General features: G+C 38.6%; 1 long non-coding RNA gene across 2 annotated transcripts; it reads left to right on the top strand.

Annotated features, from left to right (window-relative positions):
* Nucleotides 1-517: 517 nt before the first annotated feature.
* On the top strand, nucleotides 518-25,572 carry LOC116418961. 2 transcript variants are annotated; one of them, XR_004229180.1, is made up of 3 exons: nucleotides 518-791; nucleotides 13,586-13,753; nucleotides 24,518-25,572. It is a non-coding gene; the product is annotated as an uncharacterized LOC116418961 (long non-coding RNA). The 2 variants fall into 2 exon arrangements; XR_004229181.1 differs by lacking the exon at nucleotides 24,518-25,572 and adding an exon at nucleotides 16,893-17,142.
* The last annotated feature ends 285 nt before the right edge of the window (nucleotides 25,573-25,857 follow it).

Raw genomic sequence — 25,857 nt, 5'->3', positions numbered from 1 at the left:
CGCGCGGGCGCCGAGGGGGGCGGTGCTCCACGCTCCGGGCCTCTCCCTCCCGCGGCCGCACTCACCTGACAAACCCACCGCGGCCGCTGCCGGCGCTCACGGGCGCTCACAGAGCCGCAGAGAGCGCGCCCCGAAGCAGCGAGAGGCGGAGGAGGACGGCGAGCCCTTCCCACTACACTCCACGGTGGCGGGCTCACTACGCCGGCAGCCGCCGAGGGAACGCGGGACTGCGCCTGCGCCGGAAGCGGGGCCGGGGCCGGGGGCCGGGAGCCGGGAGCCGGGAGCGGCCGGTCCTCACGGAGGGAGGGCGGGGCGGGGGGGGTGTGGCCGGCAGGGGCTGGGCGGGCCCGGCGTGGGGCCTGGGGGCGGACGCGCTTCCGCGCCCCCTGGCGCCAGGCGGGGCTCGTCGCAGGTGTCACGGGCCTGGCCCCAGGTTCCTCCGCGGGCGGTTTCCCTGGGAACAAGGGCGAGCCGGAGCTGCGCTGTTTTCCGGGGCCCGAGAGGCCGCCTCACGTTGACTTCAGGCATGTGGGGCTCTCCAGGAGGGAGAAGAGGCACCTTCGCCGTGAGTTGAGGACTCCTAGAACCAACCTGAGACTCCGCGGCCATATACATCTTACGACGTGTGTGTGTGTGTGGCGGCGGATGGGAGGGGAGGAATCCTGTAGAACCCAGATCCCATCATTCCAGCAACTGCCAGAGCGTTCGAGAATGTCACGCCTGTACCTGTCTTCTCTCATCTTTTGTGCCAACTGTTTTATCAAACTTCCACCCCACTTTAAGTCTTCCAGGTAGGAAAAATACAGAAAGAGCCAAGATCCCAAAAATCAGAAAAAATCAAGAGGCAGTCATAGTATGTGTCTCTATGTTTAGCAAAAGAGAAACGTGCAATTTATGTGATACGCATATTGAATAGGACCATCATTCTGGGTATTAATCTCATCTATTAGAGGCAGTAAAGAAAAGTAGACTATGTGTATGGCTGTTGGAGTCAGAATTACTGGGTTTGAGCCTGCCACCTGCTAGCTGAGTGACCTTAGGCAAATGAATCTCTATAGCCCCAATTTTCTCATCAGTGAATGAGCATACAAGAACCTGCCTCACTAAGTCATTGAGAGTTTAAATAACTTAATTCATGTAAACACTTTGCGTACTTCATGACACAGAGTGCCTAATGAATATTAGCTATTGTTATTATACCATTATAACTATTATCATGCATCTGTAATCCAGAAACCTGGAAAGTCAGTTTTTCTTATTTTATACCCCATCACCAATATATCACCAAGTCTTATTCATCCTAATTTCTAAATAATTCTTAAATCTATCTTATCTGATATTCATTGCCACTAGAAATGACCTTTCTTATTAATGGACTCCTAACTATTCTCCCTTACACCACGTAGCTGGTCATTCATTCATCAAACATTTCATTGCACTCCATCTGTGTGCTTCCTGTTAGACATAGGGACAGAGAAACCATTACAAAGTCCCCACCATTCACGGACTCAAACATATATAGGGAGACAAGTATGTCAGTAATAGCTAGGTGAAATGAATAAATTAAATATACAGCAAACCACTTGGGCTCCCCAGTCTTGCTATACTCACATACAACCTTGTATTTCCATATGCTGTTTCTTTTTATGTCTTGATCTCCTACCTTTTCCTTGCCTTGCTAGTTATTTGTTATTCATTATTTATCCTAGACATCAATTCCCCTGTGAACCCTTCCCTGTTGTTGGCCACTCAGCCCTATCCCAGCCACTCCAGTATGGGCTAAGTGTCCCTACCAGTGCTTCCATAACACCGTATCTCTTTGTAACACTTATCACATAGAGTTATAATTGTAGCTGTATTTCTCCATTTTCCTAGACTGTGAGCTTCTTGAGAGCAGGTACAAGGTCTGACATGCAGTAGGACTGACTCAGTAAATGCAGAATGAGTGAATGGCATGCATACAGAGTGCAGTCTTGGTGTGTGAATGTTTAGAGGATAAGTCCTATGATATGTTCTACATAAGACCTAAGACATCATGATCTACAGGAAATAGTAAACAGTAACCATATGCCTGAGTCCTATGTTGGTCCATTTACAAATCACCTACCATCCATGAGGCTTTTTGAAATATACTGAAAGATGTTCCTCTTGAGTTCTTAACCTGTTAGCACTGTTTGAGAAGAGTGATACAGATTGTTACCTATAATAATACTTCAGTGTTCTTGCAGCACAGAGACCAAGATACATTACAGAATGTTAGACACTCAGAATCTCAGCCTACAAAGTATGTAAAGTGCTGTGAGCATCTTAAGTTTGGTAGCTTACCGACATATAAAAAGGACAGCTATTTCACAAAATTTAAAAATGTGAAAGATTTGGACAGGCACGTTGGCTCATGCCTGTAATCCTAGCACTTTGGGAGGCCAAGGTGGGCAGATCACTTGCAGTAAGGAATTCAAGACCAGCCTGGCCAATGTGGTGAATCCCCATCTCTACCAAAAAACAAAATACGAAAATTAGCTGTGCAGGGTGGCGCACGCCTATAGTCCCAGCTACTTGGAAGACTGAGGTGGGAGAATCACTTGAACCCAGGAAGCGGGGGTTGCAGTGAACTGAGATGGCGCCACTGCACTCCAGCCTGGGTGAGTGAGACCTTGTCTCAAAAGAACAAAACAAAAGGCCACGTGCAGTGGCTCACACCTGTAATCACAGCACTTTGGGAGGTTGAGGTGGGCAGATCACCTGAGGTCAGGAGTTCAAAACTAGCCTGGCCAACAAGGTGAAACCCCATCGCTACCAAAAATATAAAAAATTACCGTAAGTGGTGGCCGGAGCCTATAATCCCAGCTACTTGGGAGGCTGAGACAGGAGAATCACTTGAACCTTGAATCACTTGAACTCGGGAGGTAGAGGTTGCCTCGAGCCAATCGCGCCATTGCACTCCAGCCTGGGCGACGAGTGAGACTCCATCTCAAAAAGAAAAAAAGTGAAAGATTTTATAGTGTGCTCAAGATTGCCTTTTTCTCTTTATGTTTTTCTCTTTATTTTTTAAAAGTAAATTATACAATTAATGTCAATTATAACATAAAATAACATTGATTTTTTTTTTAATCTTAAGACTTTCTCATTTATACCTTGGGCCAGAAAAAAAGGTGATGAGTGCAAAGATACAGAAATTTTAAGTCGAACAAACCATTCTAAGGTTGTTACCCTTAGTTATAACTTTTATTACTTGTTTGCCTCTGTTTTGTTTTCAGAGTTAAGAAAATGTGTATTTTCATGGTATTTTTCCAGTTGCAAACTGACTTCATATTAATGAGTATGTGAGTCTTGTACAAAAAAAAAAAAAATTGATGCAGGTGGAAAGGTAGTTATTCTTCATTTTTGTGGATGGGGAGCTTAGGCCACCAGAGTTAGGGCCCTGGTGTTTGGAATGCAGGTGAATATCTTATAAATGAATGAAGTGAAAACATATTGAACTTTTGTGTCCAGTAGTATGGCAGACTAGAGACTCTGACTGATTCTCAAACCAAAAGCAACTGGAAGTGCTGAATAAAATACATAAAACATCTTATCAAACATATCAAAGAGCTGGCAAGAATATAAGAAACCCTGAAGGGCACAAACTAGCTATAAGTGAGAACCCAGAGTGGTAAATAATAACAATGCAAAAATGAAACGGGAAAAAAACACAGTTATGGGAAAAATGCACCAAAAGTAATTAATCTATCATTTCCTTGCCTGCCAAAATAGTTACTGAGTGCCAGTGCTTGTGTTCTTATAAAAACTGGCTTTTGCAACTCCGGTACAAAAGCAGAGCAATCTCAAAAGTGTCTGTCATTATATTAATTATGGACAACCCTGTATTTCAGGCCCCCTTTCTGATGTTGGAATAAATGACTGGGAAAAATTGGAAAGCTGAGAGAAAGGGTTGAACAGAGAGCTTAGACTCTGAAAAATATGATTCCCCCCTTCAAAAGAATCACTTTAACAAGCCACATACATATAACAAAACGTTTTGAGAATTGACTTTAGATCCAGTTTATCACACACACAAATTGCCATCCATCAAACAAATATTTATTTGTTGCTTCTCTGTGCCAACCATGTAAATAATTTTCAGTAAGAAGGAAGAGGAGGAGAGATGAGACACAATGAGAGGGCTTCCTGGCCTCCCCTTACTTTTTAATACCAGCTACCAATCTATTACTGAGGCTTCCTTCATCCTTTCCCATAGGTTCTGTGAGAAATTCTGCTGTCCTTAAAATAATTCTCCCTTTTTGCTTTATATGGCTTTGAATGATTCCTATTACTGCCACCAGAAAATTATCCTAAACAATATATTTTCATACAGGGATTGGTTTCTGTAACAGCTAAAAAGCTCAAAGTAACAGTAGCTTAAAGGAAATAAAATGTATTACTCTCACATCAGTGTAGGTGACTCTCTAATCAGCAGATCGTGGGCTCCTTCCATCATGTGGCTTTACCATCCTGAAATGCAGCTTCTACCTTATGATCCGTCATGGCTGCTCAAGCTCCTTACATCCTTTTTCCAGTGAGCATAAGGGAGGTAGGGGCAGAAAGGAACATGCCTCTATTCTAGGCCACTTGCAGAAGTTGTAAACATCACTACACTATACTCTCTTGGTCAAGTGTAGTCTCTATTGGGTAGCCATGGCCCAGCTAAAAATCAATGGTTCTAACACTAATGAAGAAGGGAAGAACATATATTAAAGAGAACTAGCAGTCTCTACTTCATCACCTGAGATGAGACTTAGGATGAGAGAAATGGTGATGGGGTGGAACATACAAATAGAACAAAGGCAGTGCTAGGAAAACATGCAGTGTGTTCAGAGATGGTAAGCAATGCAGCTTAGTTGGCTCATGGAACAAGTGCAGGTGGATAGATAAGCCTGGAAAGATATACAGGAGCCAGATTGTGGAAAGATCATAAATGCCAGACTGAAGAATAGAGAATTTGATAGAAGAAGGTTTCTGAAAGATTTTTGAGCTGGAGAGTAAAATGATCAAAACAATGCTTTAGGAAGACTTGTGTTGGCAATGCCTAGAATATATTTGAGGAGAGAATGACTACAGGCAAGGAAATTAGATAGGAAGCTACAATGAGATAGTGCCTATACTTCATCAAAACAGAGAAGAGGAAACATTTCAAAGGATGTTGTCTAATGCAGCAAGTGATTAGATGTCCCACACCTCTCTCATGCATGCACACACACACACACACAGAGCTTACTTACTCAGCATCCATTATACTTTTTTGAGATCAGCACATTGATGTTACTTGGAGAAGCATCTTTCCACCATATTCAGTTCACATGATTCCAGTGGAACTGAATTCCCCCAACTCCAGGGGTGAATATGTGATGCAGGCTTGACCATTCAGAGAATACTCCTAGTCTCTGTGATGGATTCAGTGATAAGCAAATGACTCAAAAGTCAGTTCTGGGACTTACGGGTTAACATTGGGAAAAATGAATCTCTCTATATGGATTGCTGAGATCAAATGTAAACCACTGGCAAAAATCTTGCCCCCATTGGAGAATATGCCTAAAAATGGAACTAATATGGAGAAGGCAGATCTGAGAGAAAAGAAAACCAAATGTGAGTCCTAATTACATCCTTTTACTTCCTGGATCAACCTGTGACTGAAACCAGAGACCCTGGACTTTTTAGTTACCTGAACCAGTAATTGGCTCTTTGCTTATGCCAGATTATGTTGAGTTTTCTGCCACTAGCAACTGAATATACAGAAATAAAGGCGAGAAAGGAATCGATGAGAATTCCAAGTTTTAAAGAAAGTATCATCTACCTTTGCCATACATAATATTAATCAGTTTAGCTCTGATCAATTTTATCTGTTCCAAAAAATCCAATCTACATTCAAAGAGAGGGTGTTTGGGGCCAGGCATGGTGGCTCACATCTGTAATCCAGCGCTTTGGGAGGCCGAGTTGGGCAGATCACCTGAGGTATGGCGTTCAAGACTAGCCTGGCCAACATGGTGAAACCCTGTCTCTACCAAAAGTATAAAACTTAGCTGGGCACGGTGGTGGGTACATGTAATCCCAGCTACTAGGGAGGCTGAGGCAGGAAAATTGCTTGAACCCGGGAGGTGGAGGTTGCAGTGAACCAAGATTGGGCCACTGCACTCCAGCCTGGGCAACAGAACAAGACTGCGTGTCAAAAAAAAAAACAAAAAAAGAAAAAAGAGAAAGAAACAAAAGGTGTTCGTTATGATTGGGAATGTTCACAGTAATGCCATGAAAACTCTGAAAATAAACAGACTCATAGATGATTGGAGTTAGAAGAGACCTTTAAGTCATCTCCCCTCATCATCTATTTTCACAAATGAGAAAGCTGAGACCCCAGAAGAGGAAGTGATTTTATCCAAGATCACAGAGCTAAAATGTCACAAAGCTGAGCCTTGAACCCAGGTCTTTGGAATACTAATCTATATATTTCCATTGTATCATCCTGAACTTTAAAACAGGACATCTAAAAAATGTTGTTGAGTACATTCGAAATACATATAACACAAATACAACTTCCCATGAGGCAACTATTTTGAAAAGACTATTTATTTTGAAAGCATGGGAGTGGCAGCAATGTTCACCACATTCTTGTGAGGATAGATGGTCTTCCGCACAGTGTTGCTGTGACTCATGCCATTGTACATTAAGTGAAACCAACCATGCTGTGTTAACCACTAATAACTGGACCTAGATAGATACCTGAGCCAAAAGCAACCCTGTGTGGCTAGATTGAAGATGAGAAAGGTCAAACTTTTGAAGTGGCATGAAGCTCTCCCCAGTAGGGATCCTCCATTCTGTCAAGGGAAATCAACCCAGTCAGTCCCCCTCCCTTTGCAAATATGAATGCTAAGTATGCACACACAGGGTGGTCGTTCAAGTTCAACTGGTAACCCAAATCAAGATAAACTCTTCTTCATTAGGCTTACTACATCCTCATTATAGAAATACTGGGATCCACATATCCTGTAATACCTAATCTCTATATTTTTGCAATAATTATGCATGAATTCCTTTACTTACTGAGTGTCCTTTACATGCCAGACACTTTTCAGCTACTCGGAAAATGACAGAGAATAAAATAATGTCCCTGCCTTAATAGCTTTCACTTTCTAATGGAAGAGACAGTACAGACGTAAGTATATAACACAATGTCAAGTAATAATATGTGCTATGAAGAAAAATAAAGTAGGACTCATTACTTCATGAGAACTTTATCACATAGCCAAACATGGCTACAAGGGAAGACAGAAAACGTGGTCTGTATGTCAGCAGTCATCTGCCCGGGAAAAAGAACTAGCAGTCTGCCCCAAAAATTAAATTAAATTAAAATTTAAAAAGTATGGGTAGAAACAGGGAAGAAGTTACACTTTGATGTATCTAACACATCCACAAATTAACGAACAATTCATCTTTTGTTTAAATTAACCATAAGGTAGTATTTGCCTGGTTATTCACATAAACACATAGATAACTTGTATTTCTTGGGTTACTTTGGGGGAGTCTTGTCTCAGTGTTTGCCCATTTTTGATGCTGTCATTCATCAGTTATTTAGTGTGTGTCATTAGTGGGCTAAGTAATATTCAATTAAACAGATGACAGAACATTTCTGAGACAGAAAGAAAAGTTTCTCTATTCTCCAAGGAAAATATCCCTGCCTAGATACCTCCTCTATTGCTGCATATTTTATCTCAGCCAGTGTTTTTTTTATTTTTTAAAGTGACAGATAAAATTTTATGTATTTACTGTGTACCCTCAGCCAGTCTTATTTATAAAAACAATATCTACTCTGTTTCCTATACCAAGCGTTCTCAAATAAATACCCATGCCCTTGTAAGTCATTCAGTTATTTATTGAGTGGCTACTACGTACAATATGCAGTTGGTGAACCACTAGCATCAGAATCACCTGAGATGCTTGTTTAACTCAGGCTTCATGAATCAGGAGCTTTAAGAATTAGGCCTGTCTGAAATTTTTCAACAAACATTAGAAGCAATTTTTATGACACTTTAGGAATCAACAGTGAAGAATGCATGGTACAAACTAAAGCAGAAAATTCTCCAAACTACAATCCAGCTGAGTTAACATAATATGTACATAAAACAGTGATTTTAAAAATGTATCCAGAGAGTAAAGATAGCATCCTCTATTCTTCCACCTCTCAGAAATTACTCAGTAACAAGGATAATGACAATAATACAAAATTCATTTTCATTGAAAACAGTAGATACCTGAAACTCTGAACTACAATATATGTGAAATACAGTGAAAGGCAGAAATACTTTGATAAAAAATGTAAATGCCTGCAGACTGCAGAAGACATCATCAACATCAACAAAGCACACTTCACAAAAGTTAAGTGACTTACCTTAGAGACAAAACCAACAATCTTTCATTTGAAATAAAGGAATCAAGTATGTGGACAGGCAGCAGTGTCTTCCTTCAACCTGGTTTATTATAAAAGAGAAGGTGATAAGGCACCATTGGAAGAAGAATCATTCAGACATACCACATATGCAGAAGCATTGTGTTGGTGAGGCAAAATGGAAAATATATATATAAACTGCAATGTGAGCAGCCCTGTGATTGCCAGTTTCTCTTAGTTAAAAGTAGAAGCCAAAGGAACTCATCTACACAACCTCTGTGTCATAAGCAGAACTCCTACTAGGCTGAAACATGGTCCAGGCCTCTCAGCACAAACCTTCTGCAATTAGCATTTCTTGGAAAACCTCTCCTCCAAACATGAACAGTCAATCAAAAAGTAATCAATCACCCAGGCACAGTGGTGCAGGCCTGTAGTCCCAGCTACTTGGGAGGCTGAGGCAGGGGATCTCTTGAGCCCAGGAGTTCGAGGCTAGCTTGGGCAACATAGTAAGGTTCTCTCTAAATTTTTTTTTATTTTAAAAGTATGTATATAAAAACTATACACATTTTACAAAAATATATGCAAACAAAAAGATACATATTTAATGCATTTGTATGACTGCTTATCCAGGGGAGGATAAGAATAGGAGTAAAAAGGAAACCATAAATAAATAAAACTAGCCTTCCATGAATCAATTATGATAATGTGGCATGAACTAATAAGTATGACTAACTCAACTTTCTTAAGTTCCTTCACTGGAAAATTTTTTTAAAAGCAGCAGAACCACAAAAGGAACTTAAATATGAATTGAAAAAGGGAGAGGAAAAAAATAACTATTTTAAAAATGAAGACAAAACACAAACTTGGAATAAACACTTGTTAAGGGAAAAAAAAAAGCAAAATAAAAAATGTTTTAAGAATCACAAAATACCAGATTGAGAAAAGCAAGTTAAATGAAATGAAAATGAAAAAAAAAAGGATTAGAGAGAAAATTATGTAAATGGAAAGAAACCAAAGAAATCCAATATGTACATAATCTAACAAAAGAATCTAGAAGTTAGAACAGGAAAAAAAAAAAGCAGATAAACCTTTTGAGACACTTTCAGAAATAAAAGACCTAAATCTATAGATTGAAAGAGCATACCATATCCCAAATAAAAAAGACAAGAATAATCAAACTAAGACCTAGTCTAGCATAGCTACTGGATTTCCAAGATAATGAAAGAATCTTTTGGGCATCTAGAGCAAAATGATCAAGACATCTATAAGAGGGAAAAATTTAAATGTAATTCTAAAGATTTCATACCCAAGGATTTCATACCAGAGTAAATTGTTCAAATAAAAATATAATGAACACTTTTGAACACACAAGCAGTATGGTTTTCATATTGCCCTTTTTTATAGGATATTCCTAGAGAATGAATTTCAACCACCAAAGAGACGAATTTAGAACTATGGGCAGTGAGAAGAGACTGGTAGCAATCATTAAATCTATTTATCTATAAAAGCAAGTCTAAAATAATGTTGAGAATTATGGTCATAGAACAGAGAGTAACTGTTGTAAGTCTTGATAATATCACAATGAAATAACCAACAAAAGCTGAAAGAGAAAAGAAATAAGGTAAACACTACAAAAATAATACAATTAGGGGGTGAAGAGGCGAGGAACAGGAAACATACTGCTCAATGCTTTCAATAATGTATAAAAAATAGTTTCAAAGTTATTAAGATGACCACTGGAACAAAAATGCAAACCTTTCAAGTTCAAAAAACATGCCTCCACAAAGAATATATATACAGGCCATATAGTGAAAAATAAATAAATGCGCACTACAAACAAAGCCTAACAAAAAAACAAAAGATAGGTAAAGTAAAATCAAACATGACATGACTTTCTTTTCAATAAGCGCTGAAAATTTTCGATTAATTTTCTCAACTGGGATATCAGGGCAAATCTCAACCTTGTGCTATATACGTAAGATACAGTGAAAACAAAATGATTTAGAAAGGTGGAAGATAAAAAGATAGGTGAAGGCATACCAAGTAAATTAAAACCAAGATCAAGATTTTATCTCAAAGTTAAATTCAAGGAAAAAGTTTTAAATGAGACAAAGATAGGCACTTTATAAAACATGAGATGCAAAATTAAGATTTCACACTTATGAATATCAATGTACCAAATAACATAGAACTGAAATTTATAAAGTAAAACTACATCAAATTCAAAGAGAAATCCACAGAAAACATGACTAGTAAATTTATCTCATCCAGAACAGATCAAGTGGTCAAACATTAAGTAAGGATATAGAAGACCTAAATAACATAATTAGTAAGGTAGATTGTATATGTACATTTATGTATTTATAAATGTATATAAATATGTGAGTGAAAATAATACATTTTCTTTTCATGTACCATAGACTAGTCACAAACATTGATTAAGTATCTAAAGGTGCTTCAGATAGACCTAAAAATTTTGTCTCTAATGGACAAGGGAAATGCTCCTTTATTCTCAGCCCCCTTTATTATTTTTTATTTTTTTAATTCAGCTCTTTTTTTGAAAATTTAAGTGAGTACAAAGAGTGAAATAAGATTGTACACACTCATTTTCACTTTTAACAATTATCAGTGAAGTACCAATCTGTTTCATCTATACCTCCAACAACTTCTTGCCATCCTGTATTTTATATTTAGTTTCTTTATTAACTTTATTAAGGTATAATTTACATACCATAAAATTCACTCATTATAAGTATATGAATCAATAATTGTTAGTAAATGTATGTGCAACCACACTACATTCCAGTTTAAGAACATTTCCATTACCCCCAAAAGATGCTTCATGTCCATTTGCAATAATTTTACTCTTAACCCCAGTCCTAGGCAACCACTGATCTGTTTTCTGTCTGTATGTTTGCTTTTTCTCTCAACTCCTTTTAACTACAGCTGGCTTCTCTTTTGTTTCATTTGCATTTTGAACTTCCAGCTTGGAAAAAAAAAAAGTTTGAAAACCATTATGACATACACTTACTTAAATAACAATGTAAAAATATATTTTATTTTAAATTTAAGATGTACATCCCATGTGCAAAATATATGGAATGGAATGCTCCAAAGCAGCAATATCCAGTACGTGATCTAACTGATCCTGGTTAGGTAGAACACAGAAACTTTGCAAAGACTATCTCAAAAAGGAATTTGAGAAGTTTGGTCTAAACGTGGATGTTTATTGTATGTGGGGTACAATACATACAATTTTCACTCCCCTACAGTGAAAGAGGGGAGAAATGCTTTAATACTAATTCAAGCATTAAAGTGGTCTGATGCTCCTTGCATCGTTCATCGGGTGTGTTTTTGATTTGATCTTTGAAAGAAAGCTTTTCCTGGTCTAAGAATAGAAATTATCATGGTTGCCAACATTCTTCATGCCTGTACTCCTTACCATCATCGGTTTGGGCAAAGACAAAACAGCATATGCAGTCTGGGTTTATTTTAATGCAGTCAGAAGTGTAGGTTATGGGTACTTGTTAAAGAGATGTTTTGAGGTCAAGAACCTTGGGGAATTAAAGAGCTCTCACTGGCCCAACTTATTCAACATTCAGGGGCCCAAGAGATTGTGCTTTCTTGTTGTTCTAATGAAACATCTTGATATACTGAACTTGCAACCACAGGGGAAAGGAAGGGCTTTTGTTTCAAAAAGCAAACATCTCAGGCATAAACCAGGCATACGAGTTGAGCTCAGGTCAACTGCCTTGAGCTTAATGGAATTACAGATTTTGAGGAGTTGCTGTACTATTTTGGTAGAAATAAAGTCCAAATTTTAGAAGACATATTCTGATGAACATGAATCATACTTCAAGTTTCTACAGCTGCTTTTGGTGTGCAAACCCCAAGATGTGTTTGAATTACCAAGTGTCTCCCCTATCTGTGCAGCTTGATTGCAAGAGGAATTTAATTTCACAGACCTGAAAGGGAAACTTGCTATCAAAAAAGACAAAATTTAATCAGAATTTGAGTAGTGGTATATGAATCACAAAATTATCCTAAATTTTATTCTTCCATGAAACTACTGAAATCCAGACTGATGGCAATCATACCATCAGAAACAAAAATTTGGAGTAGAAATTCAGCTATATACTGCTTGTATACAGTCTAGATGGTTCAAGAATTGTTTAGTCACATATACAACTGGATTATCATTGACATAATCAAAATTAATTAACAAGTTTCTGTTTCAGGTAAGTATCTTTCAGGACCAAAAATACTCTGACATCATCCCTGTGTGAAATTATTCTTGCCAGACAAGCAGGAACTTTTGGCCACAAGAAATGGGCATCTGTCCCCAATTCAATGCTAGCAATGCCAGCTTAGGGCCCAGATGATTCAGGTAATTGTAGAAACTGACCCTGAGGCAAAGAGTTGGAAACAGTGTTAGAAATATCTGAATATTGCTTAGGCTGATATTTTATAAGAAGTAAATGAACAATACATACTCTTAATTGGTCTGTCTCTTGGGGTCCTGAAATTTCCAGCATATTGCAATTATGAGGCTTTTTTTTTTCTTTTTTTTTTTTTTGAGATGGAGTCTCACTCTGTCACCCAGGCTGGAGTGCAGTAGTGCAATCTCAGCTCACTGCAACCTCTGCCTCCTAAGTTCAAGCAATTCTCATGCTTCAGCCTCCTGAGTAGCTGGGATTACAGACAGGCACCACCATGTCCGGCTAATTTTTTGTATTTTTAGTAGAGACCGGGTTTCACCATGTTGGACCAGGCTGATCTCAAACTCCTGACCTAAGGTGATCTGCCCACCTCAGCCTCCCAAAGTGCTAGGGTTACAGACAGGAGCCACCACTCCCATCCCAGTTATTAGGCTTGAGTAACATCTAGCCAAGAGATATGAGTCATACCTAGCTTTGGTAGGCTATATGTACATTTTTATTAACAGAGTTGATTAGGAGAGAATTGAGGCCACATGCTTATAGATTTATTATTATTCCTAAAATGTGAACATTACTATTCTAAAGAGTTGGAGAAGACTTCTGGTGTGAACATGAGTGGTTATATTAGTATTTTCTCTTTTCTATCTTTGAAAATCATTCCAGAGATAAAAGGATAAAAACACAAACCCCACTTTCCAAAATCTGCAAGCCCATTTTTTTTTTTCTTTTGCAGAGTATGGCACAAATATACTGCCCAGGTTCTAAAACATGTATAAGAGTTGACAAAATCAGCTGAGGTTGAGCAGAAATTATATAGGAAAAAATAGGAAAAATGCAGAGACCAATCTCAGCTGCAAGAAGGCTCAGCTAGACACTGCAAGCAGAAGTATAACCCCTGAAGGTAAGAGACACACCCTGAGTTACAAAAACATCATCCTTGTTTACAAAAGTGGATGTGGGAATTGGGCAAACCATGCTGGCAACAAAAGTCCCCTGTACCCAGTTTGATTCAAAAAGACAGTGCAAGTGAGACTACACAAAGAATCACACAGATAAGCCATATTCACAGGAAGCAGTCTGTTCATGTGGCAGCAGAGAAGTGAGTCTGCACTTAGTCAAAAACAGCTTCTTCCTAACCTTGCTGTCATACATACCAGAACTCTTGCAAATAGTTGGTCCAGGAAGACCCAGTTCACTCAATGATAATAAATAGGAAAGGGAAAGGAAGTAGCACATCACCAATACAAAGAAACAATAACAAAATTTTAGAAAAAGGAACAAAATCTAACAGATGAAGAATGCTTTACAAGTGAAATGGTAGCTCTGGCAGATGAAATTTTTAGAAATAAGTTTCCCCAAATTAGAGAAAAGAATGAGACCATAACCTCAATAAAAAGAAAATTATAAAACATAAATATAGGAATTTGAGGAAGATTTAGAGAGATAGAAGGTGATAAAATGCAACGGAAGAATTTAGAAAAGAAGTAGTAGAAAAAACAAAACCATCACAGAAATAAGACAAAATTAGAAGAGAAGTGAAAAGAAAAGAAACATAAGGGAAGATAATAAGAATTATAGAGAAAAGAAATGAAAAAAACAAGCAAAATGAAACGAAAATTAGAAAGGATTAGACACAAAATGATATATACAGAAAGCAGGCAAAGGAGGTTTAAAAAAAAAAAAAAGAAAAAAACTTACAACTAGCGCCCCCAAGGAAAAGATCCAAAATAATGAAACAAACAAATACTTAAAGATATGAAAGATATGATTGAAGAAAACTTTTCTCAATCAAAAAAAAACAGTACATCTCTTTATTGAAAGGATGTAGTATATGCCAGGGACATTTTACCTGACATAATTACTGACTACAATGAAAAGGAAATAATCCTCTGGAGAGGTTACAGATAACCAAATCCTTTGTAGAGGTTGCAGATAATCAAATCACTTACAAAGGGAAGTGCCAGCCTGTCTTTAAATCTCCACACAACAACATCCGTTCCAAGAAGACATTAGAGCAATGTTTACAAGATACTCAAGTAGAGAAAGTGGACACAAAGTCTTTATGTCTAGCCAAACAGTATTTCAAGTATAAAAACTACAGACAGAGTTTAAAATATGCAAAACTCAGCTAGCATTGTTTCTATTAGCCCTTCTTTAAAAAACTATTAAAGATGAACTTTAGGTAACAAAAGATAATTGGCAGAAGGCCAGTAAAAGGACTGCTTGTGAATGTTGTATCATTAACAAATGGTGTCTTTCCTTTGTGCCTTCTGGAATGCATCCATCAGCAGCCAAATCCCCTATATCCTTAGCCTATTCTCTGAACATTTCATTCACCCTGTTGCTCTAGAAAACCAGCTCTCTCCTGAGGATACGCTTCCCCTGAAGCCATCTTACATAGTGGCTGCTTTTTTTCTTCCACTGTCCTTGTGCATCTGGGCCTACATTTGGGGAAGGCCACCTCTTTACTCCACATTGCCAGTTTCAGACTTTTCTCACTTGCCTCCCTAAAATTCTCCCAAGTTAAATCACATGTTATCAAATTAACTCACCCAAAAATGTTCATTTTTGCTGTCATCTATTGACACCTGGGTCAGTCTCTTTCATTTCTCAGTGCTATTAGCTCCCATCTGATAATCTCTCTGTTTAGTCTTAATTCTTAGTGATTTCAACAACTAAGGTAAGTGATCCTTCCAACACCATAGTTTGTCAGTTTTTTTAACTTCTTCACTCAAATGGCCTTGTTCTCCACCATACCTCAGTCACTCACCCTATGGTCATGCTCTAGATTGTATCATTATCAATAACGTAATTATCTTAGTTTCATCATTCTGTTCCCTGACATCTCACTTTCTGTCTTTCCAATTTACTCCCTTTGATACCCCGTGAGGGTTAATACAGAGTGTCAACTTGACTGGATTGAAGGATACAAAGTATTGACCCTGGGTGTGTCTGTGAGGGTTTTGCCAAAGGAAATCAACATTTGAATCAGTGGACTGGGCAAAGCAGACTCACCCTTAATCTGAGTGGGCACCATCTAATCAGCTGCCAGCAAGGCCAGAATATAAGCAGGTAGAAAAATGTGAAAAGACTAGACTGGCCTAGCCTCCCAGCCTACATCTTTCTCCCATGCTGGATGCTTCCTGCTCTCAAACATCAGTGTCCAGGTTCTTCAGTTTGGGAACTTGGACTGGCTCTCCCTGCTCCTCAGCCTACAGATGGCCTCTTGTGGGACCTTGTGATTGTGTGAGTTAATACTTAATAAACTCCCCTTTATCTATCTATCTATATCTATCTATCGATCGATCGATCTATCTATCTATCTATCTATATTCCATTAGTTCTGTCCCTCTAGAGAACCCTGACTAATACACACCACAATAATCCTTTGAGCCCTAATTAAGGTTAAGGAGGAAAAGTGGCATATATACAAAGTTACTTCTTGCAGCATTGTCCCTGATAGAAACAACCAAATGTACATCTTAAAAGGCTAGGTTAAAAAAATTATTTAAGGGCTGGGTGTGGTGGCTCACACTCGTAATCCCAGCACTTTGGGAGGCCAAGGCAGGTGGATCAGTTGAGGTCAGGAGTTTGAGACCAGCCTGGCCAACATGGTGAAACCTCATCTCTATTAAAAATACAAACATTAGCCAGGTGTGGTGATGGGCGCCTGTAATCTTTGCTACTCGGGAGGCTGAGGCGGTAGAATCACTTGAACCCAGGAGGTAGAGGTTGCAGTGAGGCGAGATTGCACCATTGCGCTCCAGCCTGGGTGACAGAGTGAGATTCTGTCTCAAAAATATATATATATATATATATTTAAGGAAGGGAGCAGTTACTTGAGCTAGGAAACGAAGTATATGGAGAGGGCTGGTTGACAGAAGCTGTCACCTTCAGCTAGGAGGTACAGCCAGCCTGTGGTGGTGACACAGCAAGGCAGGAACCTTGGAAATAAGTACCCACCTCCCTCTTATCACTCTCTCTTGTTTTCTGCCATTGACTCAGAAACTGAATAATAGTTATTAAATTACCTTTTTTAGCTCAGTTTGAGAAGATGAGGTATCGAACAACCACTACTATTAGGCAAGGTACAAGTATCATAACACTAGTGCCCTCTGAGAATCCATGTCAACCCTTAGCTAAGGAAGTAGCTCTCAACCTGGGGATCTCTGGGTCCTTGAGGGCTCTTAAAGTAGTTATGGAGCTCATTGAACTATTTTCAACATTTCAAAAAGATATCACGTAGCAATTGTACACCCATCCTTGATAAAACAGCACAAGCAACTGAAATGTTATGTTTTCTAGCTTTGAGTTGATGTAATAGGAACTCAATGCCGACCAGAAGTGTGATAGGTGGTTTTATACAACTTTGATTAATAAAGAAAGGAGCATCATTTTAAAGAGAAATTACCCCAAGTGTACATTCCAAGAATAGGGAAGTTCTAGGTCTTTCTCAATTTTAGACAGTCACTGAATCTAGGAGGTACTGTTTATAATTTATAAAATTGTTCTACCACTAAAAGTCACAAAATATATTCCATTATTAGGATATCATAGCTAAAAGATATATATTGCTATTTGTTTACCTAAAATTATTGACTATGTGATAAATAATCAACAGTGTAACATGTTTATGTTAAAAACATTAAATTATATCTGTAAAATAGAAGCATATTGTTCTGGTTCTAAATTTAGTGGTCAAATTAGATTTTTTTTAAGAGTCTGGAAGCACTCCTTGGTTCACTCAACATTACTAGTCAAGCACCTTTCAGGGCTGGATTACATAGAATTTTGTCCTGTCTATTTGGTCTGATCAATTTTTAAACAGTTTCATGCAGAATTTGCCTTTTGTTTTATAGCAAAGTCTATGTTATTAGGCTTCTCTGATAAATAAATCAAAAGGGTACTAGAAGAAAGAATATTTTGTATTCTGTAAGACAATTACTATCTCAAGGGGTTAGTTGACTTTTAAAATAAAGTAACAGGGTTCATTAAAGTCAGGAAAATTTGCAGATTTCAGAAATACTATAGTCAAATATTTTAGGGTAATTGGGGAAAGGGTACCAGAGTGATCTTCAGAGGCTTAGCAGTGACTTGGAGACAGACAAGGAAGAGCTGCCTAGAAAATTGAAAAAGCAGATGGAATTCCTGTTCCTTCCCATAAGGGATCATTAAGTTCAAAACTGTCAAGATGTCAAAGCATTAACAAGATTAAAAACAAAAGATAAAAGGTTTTCTTCCAAAACAAGCCTGAAAACTGAGGTGCTTTTGATGTGGAAGACATGCAAAATTTCCCATGTGCTGGTGGTTTTCTTATCAATGAACACTTGAAACCCCTTGTCAGGGAATGCAGTGTGACCTGTCTCCCAGGGTCTCACCTTTTAGCCATTGCCTGACTAATTTCATCTGCCTCCACGATAGGGCTCACAAAACCAGGCTGGACAAAGTTTGATCCATAGAATTCTATTTTTCTATCCGTTCAAGACACTTATTCGCTAACAAAGTAACTCAAATGGAAAAGCTTTGATAATATGCAAAAATAAAAAATTATCTCCTCTCAGGGTTCGGAGCCTCCTGGGATAGAAGCATACCTTATCCATGTCACAGACCTCCATTTGAAAAGCTAGCAGATCCCAGTCAGGGGCATAAGCTCAACTGCCAGAGCCAGGGCAAAGTGCAATGGGCCATCATTAATGCAATCGCAAGCATCAGATCGGTAAAGCTCCAGACAGGCATGGTGACTGATTTTAAATAAGATCCTTCTTTTCAAATGATTCTTGTATGTTAAAGCTGTCCTCCCCAAAGACTCGTACAATAATGTAAAACTTGGGGGACAACCTGAATGTCCATTAGTAGGGAAATGGCAGAATAAATTACAGCATATCCATTCTCTCGAGTCTTAGGCATTTGTTAAAAAGGATAAGTTTGATCTCAAAATACTAACATAAAAAAATGGAGCTTTTCACAAATAAATAGGACAGGAAAATACGATTCAGTTTTGCAAAACAAGTGTATTGGATGCAATCTTTGTGCACCTCCTCAGATTTTCTCTACTGCCTCTCTTTTTCTGAAAGTAATCTCCACACCCCTGTTGCACCCCTACCACAACCACTGCCTTTAGTGGGCTCCCAGGGCTGGCCAGAGTTCGAATTGGAACGCTGAGCCTGCATGGCCCTTAGTCCTGACATGCTGAGCCCTATCAGCATTGGGTTGTCACTCTTTTTCTAGGTTTAGATGAAATGCCACCCTATGGAACGAGTGGGATGGGGGGCCAGGATTGGCTTCCTGAGTGTCTGCCAAGGGCTAGACATACAGGAAATCATCTTTTTAGAGGGTGAAATTTGGCCCATGGGATATGAGAGGCAAGAGGGTACCAAGGAGAAAAAAAATCCCTCCCTTTTCTTCCTGCAGTGAGCTACTCTGAAGTGTGGTTTCTTGCGGCTTTTCCAGAGGTGTCCTGCATGCCGAGTGGACATGCCTGCTAAGCATCTGCTATGTCTTTGCCAGGCCCCTTGTGAAATGGTGCTCTTAAGACTTCTCAACAGAGTATGACCAAAGAATTAAGGTTGGTGGTGGAAATAGCAGTTACAAGTGACAGCTATCATTCTGTGACCTAGATCAAGGCCTTGTATCCAAAACTTGGGCTAAGCGTCCTTTTAAGTAGCTCCAGAACTGCAATAACAAAACTTGTCCAACTTTAAATTACAGGCATGAATGGAGAACACAGGTGACACAGGCAAATGAGATTTACTTATGCAGTAAGAATTATCCTGATACTTTGTTCCAGGAAATGTTCTAAGTGCTGGGAATTCAGCAGTGAAGAAAGGGGACAAAAGTCCTCACCCACATGGAGTTTATTTTCTAGAACTGGAGGGGAGTGGATTGGGAGAACAGTAACCAAGGGTATCAAAAATTCATTTTAGTCCTTAGTTTCCTAGCAAAGCCAGCTCTGAAAAAAAACTTGTCAAAGCAAGAATTCTGTTATTTCCTTCCCTGGGGCTAAAAGTCTTTTGCATCATGTTTAGCAGCTTTCCCACTTCCACCCCTCCCAAAGACTTACTCTGGGCTGTGTGTCTGGAGCCTCCTGGGAGAGAAGCATACCTTATCAATGTCACAGACCTCCATTTGAAAAGCTAGCAGATCCCAGTCAGGGGCATAAGCTAACTGCCAGAGCCAGGGCAAAGTGCGATGGGCCATCATTAATGCAGTCACAAGCATCATGTGGTGGTGTGTGTGTTGCTCATTGTGTTTCAAGGTTGTTAGCTCAGCTAATGTGTTTTTTATTTTAATAACTTCATAATACTAATAGTCTCTGATATTTGCAGGGTGCTTTTGTATTTACAGAGCATTTTCACATATAGTAACCATTTTATTCATACTCCAACTCCCATGATACAGTCAGAACAGGTTTTATTTTCCTCTTTTTGCTACTGAAAAGATTGATGTCTGAGAAGTTACATCCTTTGCCCAGGGTCATCCAGCTAGGAAGAGCAGAGTCAATATGAGGATCCTTCTAACTTCTTAATAGTATTATTGCCTCTATACTTTTGGGGCTGTTTCTCTCCAGATAGAATTTTAATTATTTTGATCACATTTAATTATAATAACACTGTGGGTAAAAATGCGGAGCTCCAGAGTGGGCTAGTGGAAAAGAACACCTGGGGCAGGTGTGTCTTTGGTATCTTAAATAAATTAGATAGATTTAGCCGGGCGCGGTTGCTCATGCCTGTAATCCTAGCATTTTGGGAGGCCGAGGTGGGCGGGTCACGAGGTCAGGAGATCAAGACCATCCTGGTTAACACAGTGAAATCCCGTCTCTACTAAAGACACACACACACAAAAAAAATTTGCCGGGCATGGTGGCCGGCACTGCACACCAGCCTGGGTGATGGAGTTCTTTTCCACCTTCAGGTAGAGCCAATGCTGTCAGAATTACTTTCAAGTAATAGATATGTGACTGATTAGACTAAGTAATACAGCCGTGGGCCAGTGTTTATAGGCAACTAGGGCACTTCTGGTACAGCTGCAGTTCTTTCTGTCTGCGTGCTGGCTGTCAGGAGCCAGCTGTCCCCACCCTGCCTCCCTTCACCCCCACTCCAGATTCAGCATCCAGATCATACGATTTGCTCCTCCCCTTCCCCCCATGTCTGATATTGCTAGGGTGACCATGTAACTATTTTGCGGGAGAAAAAGGAGAGAAAAAGGAGGCGCTATTAAATAATTACACCAGGACAACAGGTGTAAACCAGTACTCTACATTTCACCACCGAACAAGGGGTGAAAACTTTAAAAATAATAATACTAATGATAACTGATCACAAAAGAAGTCCTGAAAAGTTGCATGTTACGTAAATGAAATTTCAAATATATAGGAAAGCTAGCTAATTAAGGAAATTCTTAACTATAAATTCTTTGGAAACGTAAGAAAAAAAGGTTCACAAAACACTTTACTATCTTTTACGTAAGGCTGTAAAGTTTAAATTTTCTATAACAGTTTCTTAACACATGCAATATATATTGGCTGCTGCTACACATAGTCGAATATTTAATTCTCACAGAAAGCCTGTGGAATGGTATGCCTTGTTAAGATATCATGCTAGAACAGATACTACTGCCCACCCTACCAACAAAATCTTTATTCATATCATTTGCTTTGTTTTTTAATATTGTAAAATAATACAAGCTCATTATAAAAAATTAGAAAAATATAGAAAAGTGGAAAACAAAATAAATCACCCTTAATCATCACCTCACCAATAACCATTAGTAACATTCTGATGTATTTTTTCAAATGTTTGCATTTGTACAACTATTTTTGACTTAGCTGTGATCGTACAATATTTACTATCCTGCTTTTCACTTAAATTATATTACACATATTTGGCCATGCCATTATGAATTATTTATAAGCCTAATTTAAAATACCTGCACAGTAATCTATTATGTGGGAAACATCTTGTTTACCTAACTTATCCCAGTTTGTAGGGCATTTGGGTTGTTTCCAATTTCTTATTATAAATAATGCCACAATGAAGACTTCATACTAAAAGCTCATTTGGTAGTTCATGTTATTTCTTGAAGCTAGATTTCAGAAACTGAAATTATCTTAAAGTAAGTAATCATATTTAAGGTTCTTGTTACATACTTAAAATTGCCTTCCAACAGGTTTTTCTTCAGTTTACGTACACATCAAAAATAAATATGACTCTCACCAGCACTGAATATTTTCATATATGAAACATATGGTTTTTGTTTTGCATTTCTTTGATTTCTACAGAGGCCTAGCATTTTCCCATATACTGACTAACCTAATTGCATTTTCTATATTTTTGTTCATATTATTTGTACACCAGAGTTGTTACTAAAAGTACAAATTCTAAATATCTACAAAATTACCTTAAAGAGTTCATGTTTTGACTTAATAAAAATTACAAGATCTGGCCGGGCGCAGTGGCTCACACCTGTAATCCCAGTACTTTTGGGAGGCGGAGGCAGTTAGATCACCTGAGGTCAGGACCAGTCTGGCCAACATGATGAAATCGTATCTCTACTGAAAATACAAAAATTAGCCAGGTGTGGTGGTGTGTGCCTGCAATCACAGCTCCTCGGGAGGCTGAGGCAGAAGAATCACTTGAACCCGGAAAGCAGAGGTTGCAGTGAGCCAGGATCATGCCACTGCACTCTAGCCTGGGCAACAGAGCTAGACTCCATCAAAAAAAAAAAAAAAAAATTACAAGATCTAATAAGAATTATTACATGGATTAAGGAATGAGAAAAATACAGTTTTCCACATGACATTAATTTCCATCCTCATTGAGAATTGGTGGAACCCTGAGTCTTGGAGGCATCCAAGGCAATGTTCTTAGTCCCAGTCAGTGGGGGTCATATTCTGTATTCATAGTCTAAGTTTCCTGATTGCCTTCCTCTGTGTTTTAATGTTTAGCTATTTCATGCCTCCTCTTGTAGAAGCTGAAGCAGATATTATTGCCATCTTAACAGGTAAGAAAATAAGGGTTCAGACAGGCGTGTGACTTACACAAGGTCACACAGCTGGTAAAGAGTAGAAGAACCCTTTCTGATTAAAAAACCTCATGTTTATTCCACTGATATTCCACCTGAAGTCAGATGTTTAAGAACATTCAGGAAAAGGAGGAAGAAAGGGACCTGAAAAATTTATTAAAATAGCAGCCATTAAGTACTAGAGGTGCCTTAGCCAGACTGTACTGAGCATTAGCAAGATAAAAAGCATTCATTTCATATGCTCCAGGTTTTACTTTTCAGTTTGTATAAAAATTCCTACTTATCCACAGGCGGCTCTTTTAAGTATTATCTTACCCAAGAGGGAGTAGAGCACAGTGGATGAGTGTAGGCTCTGAAATCCATCTGCCTGAATTTTTAATCCTAGCTTTGCCATTTTGCTACCTGCTGTAACCCAGGAACATTACTCAAATGCTCTGTGCCCTCAGTTTCCTAAACAGTACAGAGAAAAAGTATAGTAATAATAGTACTTACCATATAGAGTTGTAGGGAAGAGTACATGAGTTAATACACATAAAACACATGACATGGTGCCTAGCCTGTGGAAATATGCAAGTAATGTTAGTTGTTGTTGCTGTCATTATACCATTATATGTATTGATTCATTTAACCTCATGACAACCCTATGATCCTGTGACAACCCTACTGTGATCCCCCTTTGACTAATGAGAAAACAGAAGTTACACTAATTCTAAAAACATAGCATCAGACACTATTCAAACCTAAAAGAGAATCTCTGACTGTAAGTGTGAACTAGATTTGAAAAACACAATACATCAATGAAATATAAAAAGTTAAGGGAAATAAGTTACATTTTGCATCAAAAACAAATTAAGTAACATGTGATGCTAACATAAAACTTTTTTGTCAGCACTGGATGTGCAAGAAATATTGTAGAAATTTTCAAATGTTTTTATTTGTATCATGAAGAATCCTTAGAAAAAAACTGTCTAACCCAGAAGTGTAGCAGGGATGCTGACAGATGTTACAGCCATCCTCCTCTGTACTATTTAAATACCATGGATTCTATTCTTGATAGACTTGAATGCTTGATTTCAGATGTCTCTGACTCATATTTGTAAATAATTAATACATATATTAAAAACATATTTTATGCATAACACATACTTTCATTTTGAATGTAAAGTGCACACACCCCATTTTCTTTAAAAAAAATCAATATTTATTTAGAATAACCATGAATCAAAATTCTACTAGAAATCAACATAACTAAAACAGTTGTATGAGTACTGTCCTTAAGAAATAAGAATTTGGCCGGGCGCGGTGGCTCAAGCCTGTAATCCCAGCACTTTGGGAGGCCGAGGTGGGCGGATCACAAGGTCAGGAGATCGAGACCATCCCGGCTAACACGGTTAAACCCCGTCTCTACTAAAAAGTACAAAAAACTAGCCGGGCGAGGTGGCGGGCGCCTGTAGTCCCAGCTACTCGGGAGGCTGAGGCAGGAGAATGGCGTAAACCCGGGAGGCGGAGCCTGCAGTGAGCTGAGATCCGGCCACTGCACTCCAGCTTGGGTGACAGAGCGAGACTCCGTCTCAAAAAAAAAAAAAAAAAAGAAATAAGAATTTGGGAGAAATAGTTACACTCCCCTTCTTCCTCTAATTCCCAGATACAGGAAAAGACCTTAACTGAGGGATGGTTTCCTGCTGTGTCCTCAGAACCCCAGGGCCTGGCTCACAGAGACAAGTAAGCAGTGGCTGAAGATTGTTGCATATGTGAAGACCTAGAATTTACCAATGAATGACAACTTGAATGAGAAGCTTAGAAAAAGAGAAGATGGCGGTCAGCAAGGGAAGAAGAAAAATAAAGACATGGGAAAAAATGAGAGGAATGAATATTGGCAGAGGACCAAATGGCATCAAACTCACAGCAGATAGGTTAGATTCATCTATTTCAAGAGGAAATTATTTCTAGCATAAAGAAAAGACAAATATTTAAGGTGATGAATATCTCAACTACACTAATTTGATCTTTGACTCAAATTATATGAATGTATTAAATTATCACCTATACCCTGAAACTATGCACATCTATTATGTATCAATAACTAATTGTTTAAAAAAATAGAAATGCTAGAACTGAAAAACTCTAAATAAAGAAATTTAAAAAGAAAATCAAGTTACTGAAGAGATCCCTGGGCTGTGACGGAAACAAATAAAATGGCTTATTTCTAAGGGCACTCAACTATTGAGTAAGTCTGAGCTGAAAGGTATAAAGTACAATATGGCAAATAATAATAACCACAAAAATAAGCTTCTTAGATAACCTATTGCTTTGTGGTTATAATAATTATACACTCCACTGGATAGCAAGCAATCTACTTATCTACATGTATAAGTTTGACTTGAAGTTTCTCCTATTTTTCATCTACTGGAGTAACTCAATTACTAGGGCATCTATATTTGCAAATCTGCAAAGTGAATGTTGTCATCCAATAGCCTTGCCACATGTATCCTGAGTACTTTTTACATTCTTTAGCTTCCTAGATTCACTTCAGCCATCCTAGAAATTATTGAGCTTCAAATTAGATTAAGTCTCCCTGAGAAGTGAAATAAATATTGCATGGAGAGGAGAGAAGATTCAGATGGGTGGGGATGAAGAACCAGCCATGTGAAGGGAGCACATTTGCTAATAAACCTCACAGAGGATGACCTGAGTACACAATGCAGTTTCATACTTTTGTCTTAATGCTGCTCATTGTAGCCAACTATAATCTCTGCCTGCCTGACAATGGTTTGTCTATATGTCTGTTCCCCCACCTAGACCTGGAATTCCTTGAAAGCAGAACCTAGTCTTCATCTGTGTATCCCTAGCTCCTAGCATCAGGACTGACACAAAGCTGTTACTCAGTATCTTTTTGTTGAATAAAGGAAGCAAAGACTCAAATACATTTTTTCATTTTTGTGACCTTATGAAACCTTTGGCCTCCTGAAACTTTTTGACTTATGA

This window comes from Piliocolobus tephrosceles, chromosome 10 (genome assembly GCF_002776525.5).
Source record: "Piliocolobus tephrosceles isolate RC106 chromosome 10, ASM277652v3, whole genome shotgun sequence".
NCBI lineage: Eukaryota > Metazoa > Chordata > Mammalia > Primates > Cercopithecidae > Piliocolobus > Piliocolobus tephrosceles.
Note: the sequence above shows the minus strand (reverse complement) of the source record. Positions and strands in the feature narration are given on the sequence as shown.